This window comes from Sphaerodactylus townsendi, linkage group LG02, assembly GCF_021028975.2.
Source record: "Sphaerodactylus townsendi isolate TG3544 linkage group LG02, MPM_Stown_v2.3, whole genome shotgun sequence".
Taxonomy (NCBI): domain Eukaryota; kingdom Metazoa; phylum Chordata; class Lepidosauria; order Squamata; family Sphaerodactylidae; genus Sphaerodactylus; species Sphaerodactylus townsendi.
The window spans coordinates 92,526,509-92,553,354 of record NC_059426.1 but is presented as its reverse complement, the minus strand read 5'-3'; the positions used below and the strand labels follow the sequence as shown (position 1 = coordinate 92,553,354).

The window sequence follows — 26,846 nt, the reverse complement described above, 5'->3', positions numbered from 1 at the left end:
CTCAGCCTCCATTGCTACCACTGAGAATGACCCACACAAAATGGAAGCCAGTCCTGCAAAAAAAAATCCTACAGAAACAGGCACCATTGTCTGAAGGAACAGAAAACCAAGCCCACACTCTACTCCCACCCCCCAAATTAGAGCTGCAGTAATACAAAAACAACTTCCCTTCTCAATGCCACTGGCTCCTAACTGTGGATACAGTGTATCTTTGCATTCACATTACATCACTAATTCGAGATGAAATTGACAAAGCTGATCCAATCAACCAGGCTTGCGTCTATGCCCTAACTTTTCAATGTTAATCCAACAGGAACAAGAGGGGAAAAAATCCTTTTGAACATGGAGGACATGGGGGAGGAGAAAATGGGTAAATGGGAAGTTGGACAATTACATGGGGCATGGATAAGAGTCAGGTGTTTGGTGGGGTAGAGAAATAAAGACTGTTTCACTTATTTAAGAGAAACTGTCTCAGAAACAGATAGAAAAAAATTGCAGTAAAAGTGCTGGGGAAAACAATGGAGAAAATATGAAGGGACAACGCTTCAGGAACTAAATGGAGGAAGAAACATATGGAATTAAAAGGAAGAACAGTAGCATTTGGTGGCAAGATACATTGTAAACAACTTGTGCAAAAAAGGCCAGTTACAGGAACTAGCAATTTCAACCGGCAACATTGACTATAAAGTCAGTGGAATTTCTGGAATGTACAGTATGTATAGTGCATATAGTGATGACTTCTTACTAATGAAGACTCTGTTAGTAGTACAGTAATAGAAGGCTATGCTTCCTTAATGAAAAAATGGATGCTACTTCTTCCAAGCAAACCCCATTGAACTCACATTCACATGACAGTTCATGTTACCTAGTTCACAATACAATCTTAAACAGCATGCTAAATTCTATTACCTGCTTAGAAGAGAGTAATTGTGTTTTGGACTGTTCTGTTAGATTGCCTAAGGCCTATGAAAACTTCCTTGGGAATAAGCTCCTCTGTGGCTGATAAGACTTTATGAGTAAAACAAGACTATCTCTCCAAATGTTCACCGCTTCAGCAGCTCCATTCTTCAGATCAAGACCTGCTTAATATGCAAGCATGTAGGCAGATCTGGCTATCAACCGTTTGGAAAGCTTTTTCTCTACTGGCCCCTGTATTGCAGAATAGCCTTCCTGAGTATGCCCCTACTACATTGTCATTGTCACTGCAATATGGAGTTAAATAGAACAGCTTTCGTAGTTAGCAGCCATTAAGGGCACAATCCTAAACAGGTGTATTCTGAAGTGTAAATCCCACATTTGTCCGTCCCAGGAAAGTGTCTTTACCAGTATAACCTATATATGGTATATTGTATGGGCTTTGATGGTTTGAACCACTTTTATCATTATTGGTGATTTTGTTTATTTAATTGGAGGTATTTCTGAGACCAGTGGCACCTTTAAGACCAGCAAAATTTTATTCTTGGTATAAGCTTTTGCGTTCATGCACAAATAACATTAAAACCAGCCCAGAAGAGAAAGGTGGGCTACAGATAAAGACAAAAAGCCATAAAGCAAGACTGTTTAGCATGGGGCTACAAGTTTCAATCCAAAATGCACACTTGTAAAAATCTGAGTTGCATATAACAGAAGTAACCCAAGCTGCAGCATTTCATTACACAACGCTACAATTCAGGGAAGAATCTGCACCTATTAGAATCCACCTTTCCATGGATCAGTGACAGCCTTTAAGAATTCAGGGAGACTCATTTCAATGGGATTGCAGTACAGTCCTGTTCAGTGACTCCACTCTAAGCCCACTGAAATTAATGGGTTTATTTAGAGTCCTCTTGTACTGATTGTGCAGTAAAATGATGGTGCACCTTTTGGCAAGTCAAAAATTCAGGAAATGCCTAATTTGACTCTTCTGATGTGTCACACATACACACATCCCCCTCCCCCAAACAAAAACAAAACAATCTATATATATAAAAATCTAAATGTGTGTTTGTCCCTGATGGTCTCCCTCAGAAGCTGCTGGACGGATCACCCCCAAATTTTCACATGACGTTCCTCCCTTTTGCAGGCAGGTAATCGGACCTTCAAATCGCCAAAAGTCCATACCTGCGCCAGGTAAAACGTCTTTTTCCTGGCGCACCAGGCCACGAAGCTGGCTGTGTTTAACTGTCACCCTTAGAATGTTCGTGCAGCCTGTCTGTCTGTGGCCTGAGAGCTTAGAATGTTTGCGCAGATGGCCAGAGATGAGCAGTTAAAACAGTACATAGGTAATACTGTTAGGTAATACGAGTGGAAGTGAAACACATACACACTTTGCCATGTGAGACGTCAGGTGGGGTTACCCCCCCCCCACACACACACACATGCAGGTAACTTTCACTCTCTGTGCCTCACCCACTACTACCACACAACACACATACCCTCATACACATCCAGCTCATCCTCACACACCTCACTCTGCCCTCCCTCACATCCAACCACCACTTACCCACTTCCTCACCCATATTCGCCACAGCACAGCTCTTTTACTAAAAGCGAGCTGGAGTTTGCCTTTTTCTTCTAAATCCGCGGGGTAGGGGCAAACCAACACTACCGGCTCCACTTCTTTTCCACATGGCCCTTTAAGAACCCAGGGAGCTGGCCTCGATCTGAGCGCCTCACCACCCTGCCTCTGCTGCCTGACTGGGACAGCCTGCTTGCCCCAGTTCTGCCTTACCCAAGCCAGGACTGTCCGTTTCAACCAGCCTCATGGACAGCGAGATTCGCACTCTGGACAGTTCCGCTGTGGAATGGAAAGGATTACCTTATACTAAAAAAAAAAAAGACAGCCCCATATAACAATGTGCATTGAAAAGGGAAAGAGGGATTCCATTTGACCACCCCAAAAGGCTATGCTGGGGATCATTGGACCTGCATGGACATCCTGTAGTAATGGAGTTCGCGGATCTGTGATAGAGAAAGGACGAATTGCCAACAGCTTAACGTGTGGCTGGGCCCGCTAGTTCTTTATATATTATTTTTTAAAAAAATACAGTCCAATCATATGGGCTGCTATGTATTATATAAAGAAACTTTAAATAATTACAAAAACAGCTCAGCTGAGTTAGTGAATACTGGTGTGTCACCCCTTGGACAAGTGTGCCATAGGTTCACCATCACTGAGTGAGTGTATATATATATATGCACATACCATATATACCATATATATACCATCACTGAGTGAGTATATATACTCACTCAGCGGTCTCGGAACTTAAGTCTCTAGATAACCTTACAACATCAGAAGTCCAGAAGATGAGCTTACTGTTGGCTAAGACTGTCTGTAGCATTAGGCAGTGAAGGGGCTTCCCTTACAATAACTGTGTGTGAGAAAGGCGGTCTAGATTGAAGCATGGGAAGTAAATAAACGACAGTCGGTAGCAACGGTGCAGCCAAATGACCCCCTCTGGCCTGCCACCGGCCAGCTGAAGACGCCCCAGCGGCCGGGCTCTCTTCCCTCCTGACTTGGCAATCACGTGGGAGGCATCGCCGCCTGTTGGTCCTGTCTCCGGAGCCAATGGCTGCCGCCGCCGCCGCCGCCGCTTGCTCGGTCAGGGGCTCGGGGACGGCGAGCGGGGCATGAGAGGGCGCCGGCCGGCAGGCAGGCAGGCACAGGCGGAGCGGAGTTGCTGCGCTTGTCTCGCTTTTCTGCGTTCTTTCTTTCCCTCGTTCCTTCGCGCTGGAGAAAGGGGGCAGTTCCCTGCGGAGCGAGGCGACGCCGGAGTTCGCCGTCCAGGTCAGTGACATCGTAGCTGCCTTCTAGACTTTCCGCGGCCCCGAGGGAGAGGGAGCTCCCCTCTGCCCCCGAGTCCCGTCTCGTCCTCGGGCAAGTCACTTGGCACTCTGTGCATGGAGCGCTTTAGTCGCTCGAATTGTCCTGGGAGGGCAGGAAACGAGGCCACCTGCGCTGCGTGTGCCTTTCGCTCTTCTGTCAAACGGTGGCCCCAAACGCTTACTTAGAGCCCTTTCAGAAGAACGGACTTGAGTTTGTCTTGAATTTTTTTCTCAGAAAGACCGGCGTGTGCAGCACATAACCTAAGCGTGCTTGCTTAAAAGTGCGTGTTGTGTTCAGTGCGCCTTGTAGTCGGATCAGATGCGTACTTACGCTGAAGCAGCCTAAAAGGTTGTATTCCTATACAGAGGACTTTCGGTGAGCCCTAGGAAAGTACGGTTTTCTTGCTAAGCAGCCTAGTAGTAAGTATGCTTGGGATCTACCTGTTGAGGCTGGTGCCTAATTTCTTAACAGAGGAATGCTGGGGACAGATCTGTGACGAATTCCCAGACTTGTAAATATTTACTCTAAAGGCCCAGCTTGTGCTGTTGGTCTGGGGTTCAGTGCCTAGCCCTTCTTTTCTGAGCATTTTCATTCCTTTGCCTGGCAATGGTCAGGTTCCAACAGTCAATTCTGATGAAGTTCGATTAAAACCTGCTGGAAATCAGTGGGGCTTTCTCTCAAATAAACATTTAGGGCAAAGGTTTAAGGGTACTAAAAACTTTAAACAAGTAAATGTTGCAATCTGCAAATTAATCCTGAGGCAATCTTGGTGAAGTGCAGTTTAATCCCCAAATCTGTTAAGTAAATCAGGTTTTCTCAATTATGTGTTTGGGAATTGCAGGTAGTAATCCTATAAGACAATAATAAGAACATATTTACAGACTTAGCTAGCACAGGATGATGAAGCTGATCTGGGTAATTTGCTTTCAGAAATACAACCTTTTGGGTGGTATACTTAAAGTTGCCTGTACTTAGATATTGGTAGAGGCCCACCATAAACTAACCACAGGTCAGCTGAGAACATCAGTCTTTAAGTAACATCTCACAGTGGCATCGTGTAGGCTGTAAATTTGACTAAATTTTTCATGTTTTGACAGTAATTTTTAGTTTCATCAACTACAGATGGGTTTTGAAGCCATCTGGCTTGTAGGAGATCACAGATATGGAAGTTAATCATGTCTGCATGGCATGCTTTGAACAAAGGAAGCTAAATAAACTGGCAGTTGAACATTTAAATGAAAGTAAATTGCATTGATTTGAATATAATTTGATTCCTGAGAACATACTTTAACTTTCAGTCTTGGGATGGACTTAGACAACAGCCCAGTCCCACTGTGTTCAATAGTGGTTACTCCCTGAAACAAGTGTAAGACTGGGATCATACATTCACTTATTTGAACACTGAACCCAGTGGGTTTTGTGTGTGTGCATGTGTAAAGTGCTGTCAAGTCACATCCAACTTCTGGCATCCCCAGCAAGGGACCTTAAATGCAAGTGAGAAGCAGAGGTGGTTTGCTATTCCTCTGCTTCCACTGTGCCTTCCACTGCACAGTCTTCCTTGGTAGTCTCCCTTCCAAGCACTGACCATGTAGCTTCCCAGATCTGACAAGATTGGGATATACTGTGCTGTCTTCTATCCCACATTGGGTCTAATTTATGTGTAAATACAGGTAGGATCAAGCAGCAAACCTATGCAAGTATAAGCTATATGGAAGGTATTGTTTCTTGATTTGTTGCCGATCTTTCTGCAATACTTTTCTAAATGGTGTATGCATTTTAAATCTCCTTTTAATCCACGTATTATATGGGCAGTTTGTATTCCAGTAAACTTACAGAAGGTTGGTCTACTATACCAGTTGCAACTTGAATGAGAAATACAGATTTAAGTGTTATGGAGTCTGTTGCTTATAACTTTAGATATAAAAAAGATCTACATGACTATATATTTGAGGATTCTCATAAAGTGAGCTGTGACTGTCCACTGTTTATTAATTATGTTGGTTTTTAAAGTGCATTAGGACTTCTGTTTAATTTTGCTTCAACAGGGTATCATGGGTATCCCTCTGGAATTAATACAATAAAGAAATAGCTCTTAATACAATAAAGAAATAGCTCTTAATACAATAAAGAAATAGCTCTTAATACAATACAACGAATGCAGTAAAGAAATAGAAATAGGAGCAGCAGTGGCATAGTGGTTAAGAGCAGGTGTAGTCTAATCTGGAGGAACTGGGTTTGATTCCCCGCTCTGCTGCCTGAGCTGTGGAGGCTTATCTGGGGAATTCAGATTAGCCTGTACACCCCAACACATGCCAGCTGGGTGACTTTGGGCTAGTCACAGTTCTTCTGAGCTCTCTCAGCCCCACCTACCTCACAGGGTGTTTGTTGTGAAGGGGGAAGGGAAAGGAGTTTGTAAGCCCCTTTGAGTCTCCTATAGGAGAGAAAGGGGATGTAAATCCAACTCTTCTGCTGCTGCTGCCAATTAATATTTCTGCAATATATATATGAAATTTAGTTGGAACGTATATGAAGGGATGCCCAATTTGAGGATAGTGATCACTAGAGGCAAAATACACTTTTAAGTCTTGTAAATGATGACTTCTGGGTACCTGCATTAAATTCTACCAGGAAAACTCCAATTAATTTTTACTGTCTTGTTGGTATATAAGGCTGGTAGATCAACAATTCAATCCTATACCCTTCTAAACCCATTGAGAGCCAGCATGGTGTATTGGTTAAGGTATCAGACTAAGACCTGGGAAACCCAAGTTCAAATCCCCACTTGTGCCTTGGAAGCTTGGACCAGTCCCTTATTCTCAGCCCTGATCCTGGCTAGTATTTGGATGAGAGACCTCCAAGGAATACCAGGGTCATGACATGGAGCCAATGACAAACCATCTCTGAACATTTTTTACCTTGAAAACCCTATGGGGTCACCATAAATGAGCTTTGATGACCCCCCCCCCAAAAAAAACCAATCCCCATTGACTTCAATTGTTTTTGAAGGGTGTAAAAAAGGCAAAGTTTCCCCTTCAGTCGTATCTGACCCTGGGGTACCACTGCAAGCAGTGATTTTATAGGCAAGCCGCTTTTGTGGGGTAGTTTGCCATTGCTTTACCCCCTAGCTATGAGCTAGGTACTCATTTATCAACCAAGAAATGGATGGATGGCTGAGTTGACCATGAGCCAGCTGCCAGGATATCTGACCCACAGGGGGATCAAACTCCTGACCATGTGAGTGGCAGTGCAAGCACTTAACCACTACGCCACGCAGCTCCTAAAAACTATTCAGGATTGCACTGTTAATTGAACACTTTAGATAGTATGTAATTATAGAGATGCATTTTGTAAGGAATATGCTTTTCACAGTGATTCTGTTTTGGAATGGAAGCTTTGAGACAGTGTAAGATGCAGGACTGGATCATTCATTCCAGCCCCTAATTTTATTTTACTGGTATTAAAGGCTGCTAACATCACAGAAGTTAACGAAACTACACTAGTAACAATGATCACTGAGTTGCTGCTGAAGTGGGCTCTTATAGTTTTCAAACGCTGATAATATCCTGCAGTTCTGGAGTTCTGGGTAATGGGATTTGTGCATTAATGACCCGTGAAGTGTACTTTTCTCAGTGCTTGCCTCAAACAAGGTCATGAAGTGTTTGTGGTTACCACTTTAATCTCTAGCTAGCAAGCTAATGCAATTTGTTCTTTGCTAGAGGAATTTATGTATGTTCCTAGCCTTTTTCTTACGAAGGTTCAAGGAGCACTTGTGCTGTTTGGTAATTGCAACATCAATGCTTTGGTTTTCTCTCTGTCCAGACTTTGTGTTCCTACATGGCTCCTGGACTGTGAATGGAATAAAATTGAAAGAGACCTTTACTATGTATATATCTACACTATCTGACTGGGACATTTTTGGCCTTTATAGATAATAAGTTTATAACACAACAAATGATTTTGTTATTAATTTGTTCTACAGTGTCCAGATGTTTTCCATGAAGAATGTTTGTTTGGAGGGGCATAATTTGTCCTAAAAATTGCTAGGATCCAGACAGCAATACATTGTTGCTTGGAAAATGCATTCCTTTCCCCATCTGCTGGAGCTATTGCAATTTGTAGTGCAGTCAAGAATTTGTATCCAAGAGGGGGCTGTTAGTTGGTGCCTCCATTAACCCTGATAACAGGTCAAGTGTCAAAACTACAATCACCATGCCTATCTCAGCTTGTCATCCTACATACAACATGGGGAAATGTACAGAATAACCTCAAAGTTAGGTCAGTGTGGTACAGCTGTTGGAATGTGATTGGGGAGATCCAAGTTTGCATCCCTTCTTGCTATGGAAGTTTACTGACTAAACTTGGGCCAGTAATTCTGTCTCTGACAAACATACCTCACAGGGTTGTTTAGAGGATAGTATGGAGAAGGTGGGACCAGTGTACCCTGCCATGTACTTCCTAGAGAAAGGGTGGGATAAAATGCAATGAATAAATAAGGCAGGGGTGTTTGTCCTTGTACCTGAGGCTAATTCATTTGAGGTCTGTGTGAGGTGAATTCATTCTTTCTGTAATTAGCAACTTCTTTTCCATGCACTGGAGCATGCATAATCCAACCTTTTCTTTTAAGGAAAAGAGAGAAGCCATACTTTCTTCCTGTCTGTTGCAGCTACATTCTTCTCTCAAATTCTCTTAACTCTTTTACGTCTGTTCTCATTCCTGAATGCTCCCCTCAATAACAGTTTTCACATTATTAGGGTACAGCAGTGGTGTTCTGTTCCAGCTGGAATCAGGAATCAGCAGGCAGATGTAGAAGCATTCCCCCCCCCTTCCAAGTGATACATCCTACCTCTGTCTGAAAATGATATTTTTACATCAAGTCAGTGGGTGTTTCTAAGGAAGCCTGCTAGATCCACTCAGGATGTCTGTGGAGCACTTAAAGAGGTTCCCCCAGTCGACAGCAAAAATATCAGACGTACTAGAGACTTGGGACAGCAATGGTAGTTTCCTGTACAATCAATTTTGCTAGTTTCACATTAGGTCTCTTTGAGAATGCCAATAGTGAGTTGCAGAATCTGTTCCAAATTCTGTAATCCATTCTTGAATTTTGACCAACTAAAATGGTATCCATTTTATGTTCCATCAAAATCTTCAGTGGAACCACATGGTTTCACTGATTTCGACACATTACAGGGATGGCATATTTGCTAGCACAATCTGAAGTTGTGTGGATGTCTCACTGTCCAACTTTTACACCCATACATGGTAATGGGGAATACTATAGCATAAATTATCTTGATCTCGGTCACCAGCAACACATTCTTTCACTTCTTAGATCCTTCTCTAGCTCCTTCATGACTGCCCGTCGCTGTCTCAGTGTCCTGATTTCTTAGTTGCAGTCTCCCTTTTGGTTGATAATGGAGCCAAGGAATAGAAAAATTTCAAAAATTTCAATTTCTTCATTTCCAACAGTTGCATTATTCCTCAGTAGTCATTACCTTTGTCAGCTTGATGTTCAGCCGTAATCCTGCTGTTGCACTTTCTGCTTTAAACTTCATCAGTAGTATTTTCAAGTCTTCATTATTCTGTGCCAGTAATGTGTTCACATCTGCATATCTCAAGTTGTTAATGTTCCTTCCACCAATTTTCACTCCACCTTCATCTAAATCTAAGCCACTTTTTCTGATATGTTCTGATATCCAGTAGCTTCTTGTCCAGAATGACAGTAAAACCAGTCTAATTATAACACCGTGGGTGGAATAAAAGATGGGTAAAAGTAGGTTACATTACTTACTGGTACTGCTGCTCTCATGTGTTTCAAAGTGGAAGATGGACCATTTTGGCCTTTTTCTTATAAGTGCTCGAACTGGCTTTCTTTTATCCTTCAGTAAGAGACAGGTCTTTTAGTACATACTCCTGGGACATCATATTGTTTCTGCCTAGGGAACAGAAAAGGGGAACAGCTCGGTTACTACCTGTCTATCAGATGGTATCTCATTTGCCATCAGTTTGGGGAGGTGGCTGAGTCTTATGTTGCATTATGTGCAAGTAATGCTTGCCTGTGAGTTGTCTGGAGTGAGGCAGCATATGCATGTGTGATAGTGTAAGTGAGAAATTGTTCCAGTATTTCTGTAACTGGAGACGTACAGGAACCAGTAAAGTGTTCCCGGTTTCAAAGGCATGTATGAGATTGGTGAAGAACATGAGAAGTAGCTTGTAACATTGCAAGGGCTCATAATAAATTTGAAATTGTTGTAATACATCCTCCTGCATACTGAAAAACTTAATGATGCCCCAGAACATTATTTGGCAAGATGTGAAATTGAGATTACATAGTTGCATACTTGAATCGTTGCTTTGGCAATAACCAGTCTTGCCTACACATGGGATTCTTATTTTAATGTGAAGGTGTAGATTGTACTTGAATATTAATAAGGGATGATTCACCCATCACAATTATGCATTCATATTGGCACAGTCCACTAGAATGTGTGCTACTCGGGAAAAACCTAATGCTAAATGCATTATTTTGGACTGGATTGTAGACAGCTTCAAAACCAGCTGGACCTGAGGTTGTCATTGTTCTGAAGGTCAAAGTCGCATGGAATGTGAAATTCTGTCTGAAATTTTGAGGCAGTGTTGTGATGGTCTTTGCCAATTTAAATCTTCAGTAGTACCAAAGAACTGTAATTAGAGGTTAAGCTGAGCAAATGGTACCTCTGTACCCATTGTTTCTTTAATTTGCCATTTTGTGGGTGTGAATTGAAAATCTTCATTTAAAACCTAACAGTCTCTGATTAATCTCACTATCCCTCTCCAAAACAAGTAAATGGTAACATTCTTTGAATATTCTTTGAATATGTTTGAACACAGTGTGTTTTTTGATTGTGCATCTGTCTGTAATGGAAACATCTGTTTTGGAATCTGTAATTGATGTACCCATGTCTGACTCACTGCACTAAGTTTTTTTAAAAATATCTAATTTAATCTGATGCTGAGTTGTACTAATGGTAGATTGTCTATTGAAGCATTCTAATGATACCTTTTCTACAAATTGTGCTGCAGAGAAAATCTGGTTTATTGAAGAGACAGAGATGAGCATCTTTGAAATAAAAGGTTGTATCTGTGCTGTATAAAATACAGCAGCACATTTAGATGCATGCGGAGAACTAATGAATGTTTTCCGTCTTGCATCTGAGAGAATGCGTTCAGACTCATGAAGGTTTATGTTGTCTTTGTTGCTTTTCTGGTTTGAGTTGCCCTTATCATCCACTATGCTATTCAAATTGTGCATTCCTGTATAGTAATCATTGCATTCAGGATCTGATAATGCCATTGTCTTTTGATATCTCGACAAAGGCAAATCTGGCTTAAAAGAACTACTTGTATTGTTTAAGAGAAGAAAACTAGAACTGATTAATATAATTACTAAGTATACGATGTTATGATAACTTTACACTTTGTTTAAATGTGTGTGTTTTTACAAGTTCTATGAACATTCAGATTTTTTTTAATAAAATGAAACCTACAGATAACATGGCCTTCATTGTTCACTCAATATTTCTGATAACCAGCCTCAAGACCTAAAATTCTCAAGTCAGACAGATTTTAAATTGTTTTTTATGAATCCTTCTTATGCCACAAATGGTTGTAAAAACTAACAAACACTGAATGGACAGAAATTGCTAGTCCAAATTACATTCTCCTTTTAATTGAGTGTCACAAGCTAATACTTAAGGGACACACTAGACATTGTCATGTTCAACCTGAACTTCTAACCTCACACTGACTGACATAACAGGAATGTAGAAACTTGGGGAGGAGGTAAGCAGTTGGGAATGAGGAACCCTCTTAAACCCTCTAGACCAAGGGTATCAACCTGATTTGTTACGAGAGCTGAATGTTGCACAAGTGTGACTTAGTTGGACCCCATTGGGCGGGGGGGGGGGGGGGGGTGTGTGTGTGTGGCTGCCTCAGCTGGCTTGCCAGTTCCCAGCAGGGTTGCAAGTCCAGATCAGCACTGCGGGGAGGGCTGCCTCATGTTGCAAGTCCTCAACAGGTTCACCAGCCCAGATCTGCACTGGAGGGTGGCTCGCCAAGATCAGGAGTGAAGGGTGGGGTGCCTATACTGATCAAGAATGAGAGGGGGTGGCCTCAGCTGCTCATAGGCCTGATAAGCCCTCTCAAGGGGCTGCATCGGGCCACTGGGTCACATGTTTGACACTCTTGCTCTAGACTCCTGCTTTCTTCACACTTTATATGCTCCCCCCCCCCCCAAATTAGCAGTCTCCCCAGGCAGGCGAATCTCTAGTATTTAAGCCTGGCAGAGGAAGAAAAAATGTTTAAAATAACTGGCAGAATATAACTGATGGGTGAGTGATGGCTGAGCATTCCTTTTGCTGACTTACAGGTTCTCCCCCATCTCTTGAATTAGTATTGCAAGGTCAGTGCAGAGTTGGGCAATATATATTTCCCTTGCAGTGTTTGGGTGGGCCCTAACAAATACTTGGTATAGATTTCAAGATAAAGTACATTTCTATACATTAGGTGACAAGAAGTAATTTAGTTTCATTGATATATATGGGAGTGAAGCCTTACGATTTGAAGGCCTTTGGAAGCATCACCAAACTAAACAAATTATTGTTTGTGACAGAGAATACTCCCAAAGTTTTACACACATGGCCATTAAATACCCCTTCAAATGATGTTCAAAAATACTCCTCTAATAAACATTAACTACATTATCTTCCTTTTCATTCGATCTCATGGGAAATTTGCCATCTTTTAAATCCCATTGTTCATGAATTGCTGTGTTGTGAAAGATGCTTCTACACAAGTTAGTTATATGAGTAACCTCATGTTGATTTATGCTCTCAATAATCAGAGGATATGTGGCATAATAGTTCCTCTTTTTTAGTCTACCTTAGTGTTTAGCCCGCATTATCTCTAGGTCTTGTCTTCCAACCATGCAATATAAGGTTAATACATAGTTGTAAGGATTCTTCTAGTAAATTATGTGGAATGCTAAACATTTATATAGGGTTTTTTTGTTAAAAAACCTGCTTGTTTCAAGGCAAGAGAATGCTTGATACTGTGGTTAAACTGTGTGAAAGCCCTAAGCAGCCCTTCAAATGCAGCTCCCAGCTAGTTCAAGAGAAGGAATAAAAGAAGCCTGTACTGTTATAACATCTGACAGTCTATCTTTTTCTCTGTCTTGGGACCTTGGGCAGGAAAAGTCTGTGTGCTGGAATTGACTTGGCACAGTGATTCTGTATCTGTGTAGAACAGTGGGGATATTGAATGTAACCAACTTAACAGGTGACTTTTCCAACTGGTTTTACAGCTTCTTGTTTAACCTGACAATTTGCCATTTGGGGGGTAAGTACTGAAAATCTTCTTTTAAAAGCTAGCTGTTTCATTAGTCTCACCCTCACTCCCCAAAACACTGATTATTCAAACTGTATGTTCGAACATATTCAATATGTGGTTACAGTGTAGACCTGTATTTAACAGTAGCATCTGTTTTGGAATCTGTAATTGATATACTTATGTTTGACTCAGTTTTTAAATATAATTTAATCTGAAGATGAATTATACTAATGGTAGATTGTCAGTTGAAGCATTGAGGCCCTGCACTCTCTTCTGGGCCCAGCATATGGAGTAGTTCCAATGCTTCATGCAGGATGCTGCTCTCTCTTGAGCATGGCCGACTGCTGACACCTGCTCAGCTGCCACCAGCCAGAATTCATGGTGATTAGTTGTGGCACTGCTTTGCCTGTCTGAGGCCAAGGCAACACTGACATTGTCCACCACCAGCCCAAACAAGAGCACCTTCTCAGCATCTGTTCTGTTTGACTGGTGATGGCCCTTTATGCCAGGCTGCGAGACCACAACCATAGCTCCCAACCATTAAAGAATGTGGGGACTGGCCACTGGACTGTGGGACTGTGGGAAACCCTCCCACCCACATGGCTGCCATCCCGCCATGGCCACAACTATTAAACGGAACAAAGAGCAATGCGTAGCACACTAATGCTGCATAACAAATATATTTTTACTTGTCCTAACAATAAATATATATAAATTACAGTGCAATCTGTAGTGCTGCATAGTCAAAAGCTTTCCACCAGCCGCTTATGCAGCACTACAGAGTCGCAGCGTGGGTGGAAAGCCGAGAATACGTTGATGGACAAAATACACTATATTTAACTGATACCACAGTGATTTTAAAGGTCAGGTGGTTATGCCACTCATTTCTGAGGAGTGGGCTTAGCTGGCACTTTGGCACTTTGGGGTACTTGATTGGTCAGGAGCCTGGTCAAAATCCTAAGGCATGTGGAAGTCAACTAATGTTCATTCCTTCCCCAGATCCACCACTTTTTTGCACCACCACAAGGGCTTGTTTCAGTGCTATGCCCCTGCCACCCCTGCACTGCCCTCCTGCACTGTGTCCTGGCACTGGTGTGAATTCCTCTTTGTTGCTAGTGCTACCCAACATCCTTTTTCTCCAGCACCATGCCGTTAGAAAAATAAAATAAATGATTTTTTTTTGAAAAAAATTCTCTTGTGGAAAACAATACACCTGCATAAATGTCAAATTGGCATATTTACAGCTGATATATTCATGTGGGGAACTCTCAAGGACTTATGGAGGAAGCTTCATTTCCCCCCTGTATTTCCCTCCCCACATATTTTACCATTTGCTCCTCTTGGCAATGCTCACAACCCTTTCTCATTTGTGAGGTGGCTGTTGGACTTGGGTGAATCGTGCAAGTCACATGGTAGTGAGTTGTCCAGTAATTGATGCCAGACCTGACTCCAATGAGTCCTCATTTGAAGGTCAAAGCTTCTTCACTTTTCTTTGTGAAAGAAAAGAAGAAGCCAACATTTGAAGGCTGGTAACAGTGTTGTGGATACCTAACAACCTCCATGATGGCACTGAAATTCTTAAAGTTACAGGAACTGCTTCTGTTACCTGGGGGGTGGGGAATGTGTGAAGGCCAAGAAAAATGAAACAGAGATATTCAGGAAAAAAGGTTTTCCCCAAGACTCCCCCGCCTTCAATCTTTCCAGTGGAAAAACTGGGAGATTTTAGAGCATACTGGGGGAAAAAACTCCTATGAAATATTTTCTTTTAGAATGAGTGAAACACTTTTCAGAACAAGGTGGGTATGTTGTAGATATATGCTGCTCTTAAATCCAACATACATTTCTATACCTAGGAGGATACCTAATCTTCATGAGGAGATCATGTAGTGCTTTCATTGCTTCTCAACAGTTACATGCCTTCTATTGTCCTTTAGACTATATGTGGTTAACCTTTTCACCTTTCCCTCAAACTGCTGCAAAACATGTATCCATAGACTGGGTAAATAGCAGATGATTGAGAGAAAAAAGATCAGAAGGAGGTGGAGAAGAAACTGCACCAGTGCCTCAGAGGGAAACTGAAAGTTTCATTGAAAACTTAGCTCTTTCTGACCAGATGTGCTGGAAGAGCATAGGGTGCATTAACTTTCAGTTTTTGCTCAAGTATTGGGTTTTATCTGCAATTTTGATTGTGCAAAACTAGGGCATTTATAACTTTTGAATTCCATATATATGTCAGGTATTACAATTTTATGTGCTAAGTTATAAATGATGCGTTTTATGTTGTTGAAGTAGCAAAATTCCTTTAGGCTTGATAGGACAGTATGTACAACATATATTTCCATTTCTACCAAAAGGTTTTTTCCTGAAAAAAAAATCCTCAAAATGTCTGGCAATTTTACAACTCCAGGGGAGGGGGGTGGTGGTTAACCTCCATGTGTATTTCTTCCAAATTTGTCTGCAATCCTGGGACTTTTCTTATGCTAATAGAAAAATCTGTTTTGTCTATTCATGGCTCCAATCTGGATTTAAGCACCCACAGAGGGCCATATTGAGAATTAGATATATTCATAATGATCTCAGCAATAACTCCCAAAAGTTTGCCTGGCCTTATATTTCTTTTTTAACCATTTTATTCCTTGGGAAAGTATACGTAAAGATCATTTGATAACAGAACATGCCAAGGCATATTGCACTAAAACTTTTCTAGAAGTGGGTTGAAAATGAATAGAGAAGTCAAGAAAATGCCATTCATTTTAGAAATATTTGCCTTTTATATGAGAGACATATTAGATTGCTATTTAATGACTTGCAGATATGAGATGTGACAGCCGTTAAAATAGTGAGAAACAAAAAGCACAATTGAAGACTATGTTTTCATTTAATCAATTTAAAAATTATAAATATTGTGCTATGGGAAAATAAATTGTATTTCAGTCAAGGATTCCTACATGTTTTGAATATAGCCTCAACATGGGATATGTAATAAGTTGCTTTATTATATGCTGGGAACACTCTAAAAGTACAATCGTTATGAGAGGAAGGGGGTATACTGCAGCAGCTGGATGCGTCACAATGAAGGCAGTGCCCTGCCACCTCTAAAGTAGCTTCAGGCAGCACAGAAGGGAGAGAAACCAAAAACCCCTCCCACCACCCAAATTGTCCTATAAGCTACACAGGCGTACATCACACTTTTGTGTAGTGTAAGTCTGCAGGCATGGAGGCCAACATTCCCTGGGAATGTCCTGGCCTGCCTGCCCCCCCTGCACCGGCTTCCTATCAGACACTAGTGTTGCTCTGTGGTGACCCTGACTTTCGGGTTTCGCCACTGCGGAGCTGAGGGATGGCTGGCCACTGGCGGATCTGCCCTGTTTACTGCCAGAGGTGTACCTTGCACTAGCAGAGGAGGCAAATGTGTCGGCACAGCCTTGCACTGTTCCCTATGTGCATCCCCCCATCTGGATTGGGCTGCCTGGGATGGTTGCCTTACAGAACTCTTGACACAGCTGCATGTAAAACATGTAGCAAGCCTGTAGCTGCATGTAAAAACATGTAGCTGCATGTAAAACATGTAGCAAAACATGTAGCAAAACATGTACTGAAATTAAATTTCTTGTCCTATTGCACCATTAATTTCCCCCCTTCTTTGTTGATTTTTCATTGCTGTGGCCCTGTTTTCTGCATGTTAATCTGTATGTGGTCTTAAGTGACCACATCATTCTGTACAGAGTAGAACATGCACGAAAATGGGCCAAAATGCAGCAGTCTCTGTATTCAAATGCTCTAACTGTTGAACCGACATAGATCTTATCAAACTTATTTAACAGCTTATCAAACTTATTTAACAATATTTTGGTTATCAGACTTATTGAATAGCTTTTGCTGTTAATCCTTGAATATGATTTATTGCACTGTGTGCAATGATGTGTATGACAATCCCTTGTGTGTATGAGAATCTCTTAACACACTGGAAAATCTAGTTGTGGTGGCTGAGAACTTAAGGCATGAGGGCATGTGGCTGATAAACAGCTCTATATATAAACAAAAGCATCCCAGTGTTTCTCATGCCATGATATCTAATTCAGACTATTTACATCACACTCAACACTTTGCAGTTTTTGAAGATTTTATGCAGTCCTACACAGGAAAATCAGGGTTCAATTTTCCACCCCTGGAGACATTATGATATCTTTCTTGAACTTAAGGCACACAAGACAAGGCTTCTTTTTGCAATAGCTTCATAACTATTATTATATTCAGTATCAGCAGGTGTCCTGCAAAGCCAATGAGATACTGGTTCATGTGTTACCCAGAAGCAATGAAAGAAAAAGAAGTGTAAGAGTGAGCTCTTGAGGAGCAGACAGCTCAGATACCATTCCATACCAGTTCACCTTTGCTATAAGGCTAATCTACATTATATACATTTTGAAATTGTAACGAATACTGCTTTTAAAAGAAAACCAGTTGTGGGAAAGAGAAATGTCATGCAGAGAGTGTGCCTTGTTCTTTCTTTACACACTGCTTTTAATAATTTTATTTTAGAATATTTATATCATGCTTTTCTATTTTTACTGTACAAGGCATCTCTTGGCAATACAATTAATAAAACAATACAAACAGTACTAATTTGTATTGATTTGATTCACTTCAGACTGGGAAAATACAATTCATAAAATAGCAGCAATTCATATCAAGAGTAGCAAGTATAGAAATATATGAAAAGCCACGAAATCAAAAATCAGCAAATAGAAAAATCAGAAGCAGAATTAATATCCCGTAAATCTGGAGATAAAATCATCACAGGTAATGGTGATCACATGAGGTTAAGTCAGGCACTCATGTTAGGTACAATCTGAGCATTCTTTGGATCTGTCCTACCAATCAAGAATGTTCTGCAGTGGATGGACCTGCCAGCTGACCCTGCTACCTAAGGGGAATTCTCCTTGAGGTCGGACTACACAGTGCCTCTATCAGAAGGAGGGGTATCAGGGCCCTCTTGGAGAGCAGCACAATCATTCACTGTCAGGAAATGCAATTGCATCCAGAGATTCCCCAAAGCAAGTTCTCTGTTAAAGCACAGTTTATTAGCCAAGCCAGACAGAATTCTGTATGCAAGCCCGCTTCCAGCTCCCAAAGTCAAGAGAACCATGCAACAAACTCCCATACCCGAAGAAAGAAGGTATACCTGACTGTGCGCTTAAGATGCCCCAGGGTCTTGACAGTAGGCTGGCACATACTCTTGTACCAAGAAGAACGTCAAACCTGTCCTGCTCTAAAGACTTTCTTTTTATAAGGTGCTCAAACTAATGGTCCACCATTACGGTACATCACTCTGGTCATACATAGTTACTTGCATATCCATGTATACCATATGTTCTGTACATTTTGCAGGTATTTTGCTGGATGGAACAGGGCAGTACCTTTTTAAGGCCTTATCTGGACTTTGGTATTCTATGCTCCCCGAGGTCAGGTCTCCAGACAGTCTTTTTATCCTGTAACGGACAACTGACCTTTACGGGTGATAAGCCAGCCTTCTGGCTATCATTTGCTGACACAATAAGAAACATTTCTTTTTGGAGAGACCAGCTATCTTTGTTACTTTTAGGAAGGCTAGAAAGACTTGCATTATTCTTAAGATGGCTGTGCTCTGGACAATAGTAAAGCCTAGCTAAAACATAGAAAATGGAGGTAGACTCAGGAAACACTGGAAAATGGTTCAGCACTGTAGGGTTGTTTCCTATATGTCATGTACTCATTGTCTCTGAGCTTTACTATAGCCAACATAAAAATAACGGCGGAAATCTTAACAGCTGAAACCTTACCAGCTGAAGTCTTTTTTTATTTGTGTTGCACCTATGTGGTTTACAGTCATGCAACTTTTAATTTGAATATCATAATTCCCAATTAAACCAAATTTCTAGTCTATAGGGTCACAGAGCAGCAAAAATTGCTAAATGATTACAAACAAGGAAGAGGAAGCAGAAAAAATCTGAGATTTTTTAAAAATCAAGATTTGGAGCACAAATTTCTGAATAAGAATATTATGGAATAGGTGCAATCTGCAGACTCAAAGTAGTATTGGAACTTCCAGAATAACAAATGTAATCCATTTATTGTATGCAAGCCAAATGGAATAATTAGACTTGGATATTCCAGGATACTTTAATTGAGCTTGACCTTCATTGCTAAAAAATAGGCGTTCACCAAATTTTGGGACTTAATTTGTTTCATTCAAGTTTTGGAAACTTATATAGGTTTTTCAGCCCTCTGGCAGTCTGTTTCACCCAACAGTGAATTGTATCTGTGGTTCAGGATTTTGGTATTAAAAGTAGGGTTTTTGCCTCCTAATGATGCATTTGCTGGCTGGCTATTCCTTTGTTATATTAATGACTCATGCTTTGTATTAAAAAAAGGAAGTGCATACTCTCTCTTTCATGTGGAACTGAAAACATGCTTTTACAGTCTGAAAGACAAAGCATTTTAAATTATTTTGGAAAGTGGTAACTGATTATCTAACAGCTGAGATCACTCAGAGGTTTGAACAATAAGAATGATTATATAAGGATAATAGCACATAAATGGGCAAATCACACATTATCACAGAAAAGTTAAATAGGCATCAAAATTGAACACCTGAACTCATAAAATTTTTGAAAGAAATTTAGAGGATAGAATGTGAATTCCAAGAAGTTAACACTACAAAACAACCTAAATGTGCCAATTAGTGAAAAAGGATTCACCTTCTTAAATCCACACTATGTGTTGGAAACGGAATCAGTAATTTCCCATATGGTTCCATTCATGATTAAGAACATGTTGATTTGAATCTACTCTCTTCAAGGAAGTTGTCTTTCACTATCTGTTTCTGGAAGTTCATGTTTAGATTGTAGTATCTATACATATGTAAAGTGTCATCAAGTTGCAGCCAACTTCTGGTGATCCTGTAGGGTTCTCACGGAAAGAGTGGTTTGCAATTGTCTTCCTCTAGAATTCCTTGGTGGTCTCCCATCCAAATACTAACAAGGACCAGCCCTACTTAGCTTCCAAGATCTGACAAGATTGAACTAGCCTGGCCCATCCCAGTTAGTGCTGTGGCATCTACAGCAGTTCAGTAGTGGATCTTAGTCTTCTATTTTAGAGTAAATGTATAAATACTCAGTTGGCAATACCAGTTGGCAATACCAGAAAAACAGTTTCTATTTATATTCTTTGTGAAATGACATTGTTTTTGTTCTTAAACTTTAATCCTAAAATATTAGCGCTTAACTTGGTGGCACAGTCTATATTTCGCTGTTTACTGCTGAATACTCACAACTGGGACATTCTTGCAGTATCTTCCCTAATCTTAATACCTTTATATCTTTCTCTTTTTTTTATGTTCTGTTGAGGAAGATGTTTAAATAAATCTTTGAAGTTTTCATTAATGTGGCATCTGTCAAGACAACAGGGTGCTAGTTGATCTAACTGAAAAGCTCTTTCAAATTAAAAGCCTTTTTGTGGTGACAGCTAGTGAACTCTTAAGTCTGGTGGTACTGTTGCAAGTATACAATGCAGAAATGCATTTGAGATGGGGACCCCCAACTCCCTCAGCTCACCTGGAGTCAGGAACCCTGCAGCAGCTTGACTGTTGTCACTGATCCAGAGGGCAAGGACCCCACAAGGGCTCAAAGGTGGTGCCTAGGCTCACTTGGCTGATCTGGAAGTATGAACAGGTGGGCAGAGAAAGGGAGCACTCAGCATCAGTGGGTGAACACATCATGATGGATGGGGCCAAGGAGGAAAGGAAGGAGAAGCGTCAAGCACAGGAGGTAACCTAACAAATTCCCCTCTCCTGCAATCACAGATTTTTAACTTGATGGACAGCTCACTGCCCCCAGGGAGGTTGGAGCAGAAGGATGGTGGACTGTTGAAATGTATCATGCATTCCATACTTGTACTTGAAAGAAATAATAAAAGTTTAGTTATTACTACCGGTAGTCTATAGACATAGACTGTAGGCCTTTCTGTATACTCAAAAATCCTTACATCACAATATATTGATAGTGTATAGACTTGTTAAAGATATTAAAAAGTCTACAGGCTTTACCAATAATGCACATACCTTCTTGATAACACACTTACTGAATTCTGAATTGCTGTGGGAGGGTGCCAGATTTCTTTGTAACCAGCAGAGAAGAGGGGCTACAGGATATGAATGACTAGCAACTATGTGGCCAAAAACAGGAATTGCTGGGAAGGATGCGAGTATTTACAAGTATGGCTGCTATTTAAACCTAAGACTCTATGAATCTTGCTTACCTTTCTTGTGCAAAGTCCTCTTCTTACCTGTATATGTTGCATCTGGGCAAATGAGCCTCAGAGAACATGTCGCTAATCATTCAGATAGATCCCATTACTTGAAAACTGTTGAGTAATTATTGTAAAATAGATCTCAGCATTTTATTTGTGGGTTGGGTTTTACATTATTGTGAGCATTTTATTTTTGGGTTGGGCCTGTATTATAATCATGTGGCTTTAGGGTGGTGGTGGTGAATGAAAGCCATAATTTGCACTGCACTGAGGCAATGATTATTAGCCATGAGAGTTTCCACAGGCAATGACAAGACTGAACTTTCTCCCCTTGGGGATCTGTAAAGGTGAGTGGTGGTTTTATGATAGGGAGGGGGGAGGATAGGCTGTACCTACATCAGAAGATCCTCCCTAACAGGAGAAAATCTCTTTAATGTGAAAAGTTAACTCCACCTCCTCTTCTTCCAAGAAAAGTTTGGTTACAATTGATGAATCTTTGCAATGTATCCTATGAGATGTTACCTTTTTCTAATATTGACTGTTTCCCCCTTAGATATATTTGAGTAAAATGTATTTAAGTATCTATTACTGTAATACTGAAAAAAAATCTGGAAATTTCCAGTCAAATTTTAATTCACCAAAGAGCTCACTAGGTGGTTTCAATTCAAGAATGGTCTTTCTTCTCCTCACAATTGACACAATGTGGTGAAGCGTTGTGGACATTCTGAAGTTTTATGTCTTGCCAAGTATTGGTTTTATTGGGCTTTGTGTGATTGGGGGTAAAGTGTAATCTCTTATAGTTTCTGAATAAAATTAAGTGTTGCTCTTCTATTGTTGGACCGTAACAGAGACTGTGCAAGGTAGGTATTTGTAGGTAAATTTAGAGAGCTTAAGCAACATACTTTCTTTCTGATTGCTTCTCTGGCTCCCTGTGTTGCAGAAAGGTTTCTTGAAGAAGCAAATTTGAAGAAGCAAATTTCTCCACCACCAGTCCACCTTACACTGAGACCAGAGTGACAGGATGTCCAACAGCCCAAAAGAGTATAAACTGACAATATTCAGGATGTATTGTTTCTCTGAATATTTTGCTTAGCCTAGGCAAACAGAAGGGTGTGTCTGGGAAAAATTGACTTGCCTGAAGCTGCAGTAACAGGTATGACTAGAAAAAGATGCAAAGCCAGTAATATTACTTAATATCACTAATGCAGAGTGCATAATGTTCTTGCAACTTTTTTTTCTTTAGATTTCCATTTATTGTTGAATTATCCATGGAGAATCAGTGTAGTGGACAGCAGTGGTGTACTAGGACCTTGGGTGACCCGGGTTTGAATTTCCATTCACAACATGGAAACTCACTGGGAGATTTTGGGCCCATCACAAACTCTGATCCTGATCTTCCTCATAGAGTTCTTGTTGTGAGAAAATGGAGAACGATATTCTTTAATCTTTATTAAAGATTTTCTTTATTAAAGATATTCTTTAATCTTTATTAATCTTTATTATTATTAATCTTTATTAACTTTATTCTAAGTCCTAACTAGGGAGAAAAGTGGGATATAAATAAATGTATATATAAATGTGCTATTGTCATTACTGTCAATAGTTTGCAGTCAAACTACTATTTGCAGACAAATGGTGGTGATTTGCTATGTTGTTGGGAAAACTAGACATAGAAAAAGCAGCATCCTCATGTACTTTATAATGAGCCTAAAGCAGTTAAATGGATTCAGTGCTCTATGTGTGGTGGTGGGGGTTCTCCTGGAGCCGGAGGACATCTTGCTGGGTGGTTTCTCACACCTTTGTTGGGGAGGCAGGAACTAGATTTCTGTCACTTCCTGTCTAGAGGTCCGGTGGCCATTTTCCTTCAGCACCTTTCCTGCATCTGAAGGGAGAGCACAGACTTCGAAGGACTCTTAGCCTAGAAGAGAGAGATGATGTAGATCATTTTTCTGATGCAGAGGAGTCCCCCGCTGAAATATCTGAGCATACATTTCTTCAATGTATGAACTGCAATGTATGAACCTCCAACTCCTCATTTCTAAGACTATTACAGCCCATGATTGCAGGATTCAGATGATGCAGTGGATCCCGCAGGTCTCGCTGCACCATCCACTAGACCAATCAGGGGTTGCTACAAAGGTAACAAGAAGTTCTTCCCACATACAGATGGTTCACAAAATCTTTGTCTTGCCAAAAGCAATGTGAAGTGGAGAAAATTGATTGCAGCTGTATAGTATTAGAGGGAGGTTTTCTATCTTTTGCAGAGCACAAGACAGCTGCTTGTCTTATTTTTAAATTGAGATGGTTCTCTTCTGATCCTGGTGTGTGTGGGAGGGGACATACTTTGGAGAATGCCCATTATTGACAACTGATAAATAACAGCCAGCACATGACACTGGCTCCCCTGGCAGACTACAGCCCCTTGTACTTCTAATTTTAAAAATTGAGATCCTATCCCAGATAACATAACTCTACAGGATGGCCATAAGTTGAACTGCAATTTGACATCACTTTCCATCACCAGATGGATGTAGGTGAGTCACAAATTTACCATTCACCAACATTTGATGACAACCTGCTTAAATGCTTATTTAACATATTGGATTATTTGAGGTGCTGAGGCTACATCAAGACCATTTGGCCTTGTTTTCTTATTGTTTTAAATTCTTTTTCATTATTTCTTATCTCTTTTGGACACCTGGAGTTGAATAGATCTGGAAAAATTCCATGGTGGTGGCATTCAGTGGCAAGAGTTGAGGATTTACCTGATCCATACTCTTAATTTTTGCATTATACTTTAGAATTTTGAAATGCTATGTCCTTGAATTTGTTAATTACTGGAATTTTTAGCAAAGATCCATTTATACTCTTTCTTTAGGCAGTATGAAGTTGCTGCAGAGTTTCTATGGAAAATAATAGTTGACATGCTGCAGCAGGAAAATACTTTTCCTAGAGGGAAAGATTGTTACCCACATTAAATGAAAAGGAGGGTCCTTGAAGGCACGGTTAACTCTGCCCAAATCAACACTTTGTTCAAATTAATATTCTGTGAGGAATGCACCAGGGATCTGTCAGATCATGCTGGCTGCAGTGGTTGTTTTCTATATTGACTGGAACAATGAGAACTGTTCAAGCACAATTATCTTAAAGATACTTGCTCAGATATCACCAAGCTGTTGAAATTTAAGCAAATATTCTGAAGTTTAAAAATAGATATCACTGCCAACAAAATCAAGCACTAATATTTCAAAAGCTTCCCAACATCAATCATTTGGTGATACGTGGCATAAGAAACAATCAGTCCAATCCACAGCCTGAGGTGGATAGGGATGGCATCACCACCCACTGTCTCCAGAGTCATGGACGTAGGTAAGGAGGGGTTCTCGGGTTTGAACCCCCCCATTCATGTCCGAAGCTCCGCCCCCCCCCCTCCCCCGTTCGTGGGTTTTTTAAACATTGTAGTGCTTTTTAGGTTTTTGGACTGCAGGGGGCGCATTGTTTGGGCTAGCACAGGGGTCTGCAACCTGCAGCTCTCCAGATGTTCATGGACTACAAATCCCATCAGCCCCTGCCAGCATGGCAAATTGGTCATGCTGGCAGGGGCTGATGGGATTTGTTCAGCCCATAATACATCTGAAGAGAAACTTCAGACACAGATCCTCTTCTTAGCACCAAACTTTCAGGGATTGTTTGGGGGACTCTCCTGATGATACTACCCAGATTTGGTGAGGTTTGGTCCAGGGGGTTCAAAGTTATGGACTCTCAAAGGGGGTGCCCCCATCCTCCATTGTTTTCAGTGGGAGCTAATAGAAGATGAAGGCTACACCTTTGAGGCTCCATACCTTTGGACCCCCTGAACCAAACTTCACCAAACCTGGGATGTATTATTAGGAGAGTCTCTTATTGATACCAGCCAGGTTTTGTGAAGTTTGGTCCAGGGGGTCCAAAGCTATGGACTCCCAAAGGGAGTGCCCCATCCTCCATTGTTTTCAATGGGAGCTAATAGAAGATGAAGGCTACACATTTGAGGGTTCATAACTTTAAACCCCCTGAACCAAACTTCACCAAATCTGGGATGTATTATCAGGAGAGTCTCTTATTGATACCACCCAGTGAAGTTTGGTCCAGGGGGTCCAAAGCTATGGACTCCCAAAGAGGGTGCCCCCATCCCCCATTGTTTCCAATGGGAGCATAACTTTGGATCCCCTGAACCAAACTTTACCAAACCTGGGTGGTATCATTAGGAGAGTCTCCTAAAATACCCTGAAAGTTTGGTGCTGCTAGCTTAACAATTGCACCCCTGACAGCAGGCACCCCCCAAATTTCCCCAGATTCTCCTTTTAAAACCACCCGCTTCGGCATGGATTTAAATGGAGAATCTGAGGTCCTCAGTTTAGAAGAAGAAGAAGCGTTTGGATTTATATCCCCCCTTTCTCTCCTGTAGGAGACTCAAAGGAGCTTACAATGTCCTTCACCTTCCCCCCTCACAACAAACACCCTGTGAGGTGGGTGGGGCTGAGAGAGCTCCGAAATCTGTGACTAGCCCAAGGTCACCCAGCTGGTGTGTGTGGGAGTGCACAGGCTAATCTGAATTCCCCAGATAAGCCTCCACAGCTCAAGTGGCAGAGCAGGGAATCAAACCCGGTTCCTCCAGATTAGAATGCACCTGCTCTTAACCACTACGCCACATTGAAAGTGATGCTGTTTCAGGGTGGGGGAGAATCCACCCCAAAACAGCATCACTTTCAATGCTGTTTTAACTAGGGACCCCAGATTCTCTTTTTAAGGTGGATTTAAAAAGAGAATTTGGGCTCTCTAGTTTAAACACCATTGAAAGTGATGCTGTTTGGAGGTGGATTCCAGCATCACAGTGGCTGCCTGGGTGGGGGTGGGGGGACTCAGATTTTGCACCAGGCTCCACTTTTCCTCTATGCCTCTACCCAGAGGGGAGGAGCAGGGGAGAGCAAGGCAGGGCAGGGGAGTTTGCCATCCCTGACCTCAGAGAGCTGCTTTTATAAGTGCTAGGCCAGGGGCGTGGCTTGGGGAGCCGTGGCCATGCCCTAGGGGCGGGTGGGGGTATGGCCACACCCCCCCATAAAAAACTATACCTATGTCCCTGTCCAGAGTGCTTTCCAGCAGCACAGGAAAGCAGGAAAAAAAACCCTGCTGCCAGAAAGTCCTCCATAAGGCTTAATGGACCTACACCACTCCAAAGCCCAGTGGGAGTCAAGTAATGTTGGCTCTGCCTCCAGGAACACTCCTGGAATGCCCCCAGCTGCATCGACCTGTATGTTAGGCTGGTGCAGCTGTGGAAGTGGCAGCCAGCAGCTGGTCAAGTGCTATTTGCCTGCCTGGTGAGTGTGACGCTTAAACCGGCTGGGAGGGCAAA

At 41.4% G+C, this 26,846-nt stretch overlaps 1 protein-coding gene across 7 annotated transcripts in view; it reads left to right on the top strand.

The window, feature by feature from the left end:
• Window positions 1-3,563: 3,563 nt before the first annotated feature.
• The window catches only part of PPFIBP2 (PPFIA binding protein 2), a 157,087-nt gene continuing 133,804 nt past the window's right edge, over window positions 3,564-26,846 (top strand). For 3 of the 7 annotated variants that reach the window (XM_048484013.1, XM_048484011.1, XM_048484007.1), the window contains exon 1: window positions 3,565-3,769. The gene's annotated coding sequence lies outside the window, so the exon portion shown is untranslated. Of the gene's footprint in view, window positions 3,770-26,846 lie in introns of all 7 variants that reach the window. The other 4 variants (XM_048484010.1, XM_048484012.1, XM_048484008.1 and 1 more) reach the window with 2 other exon arrangements.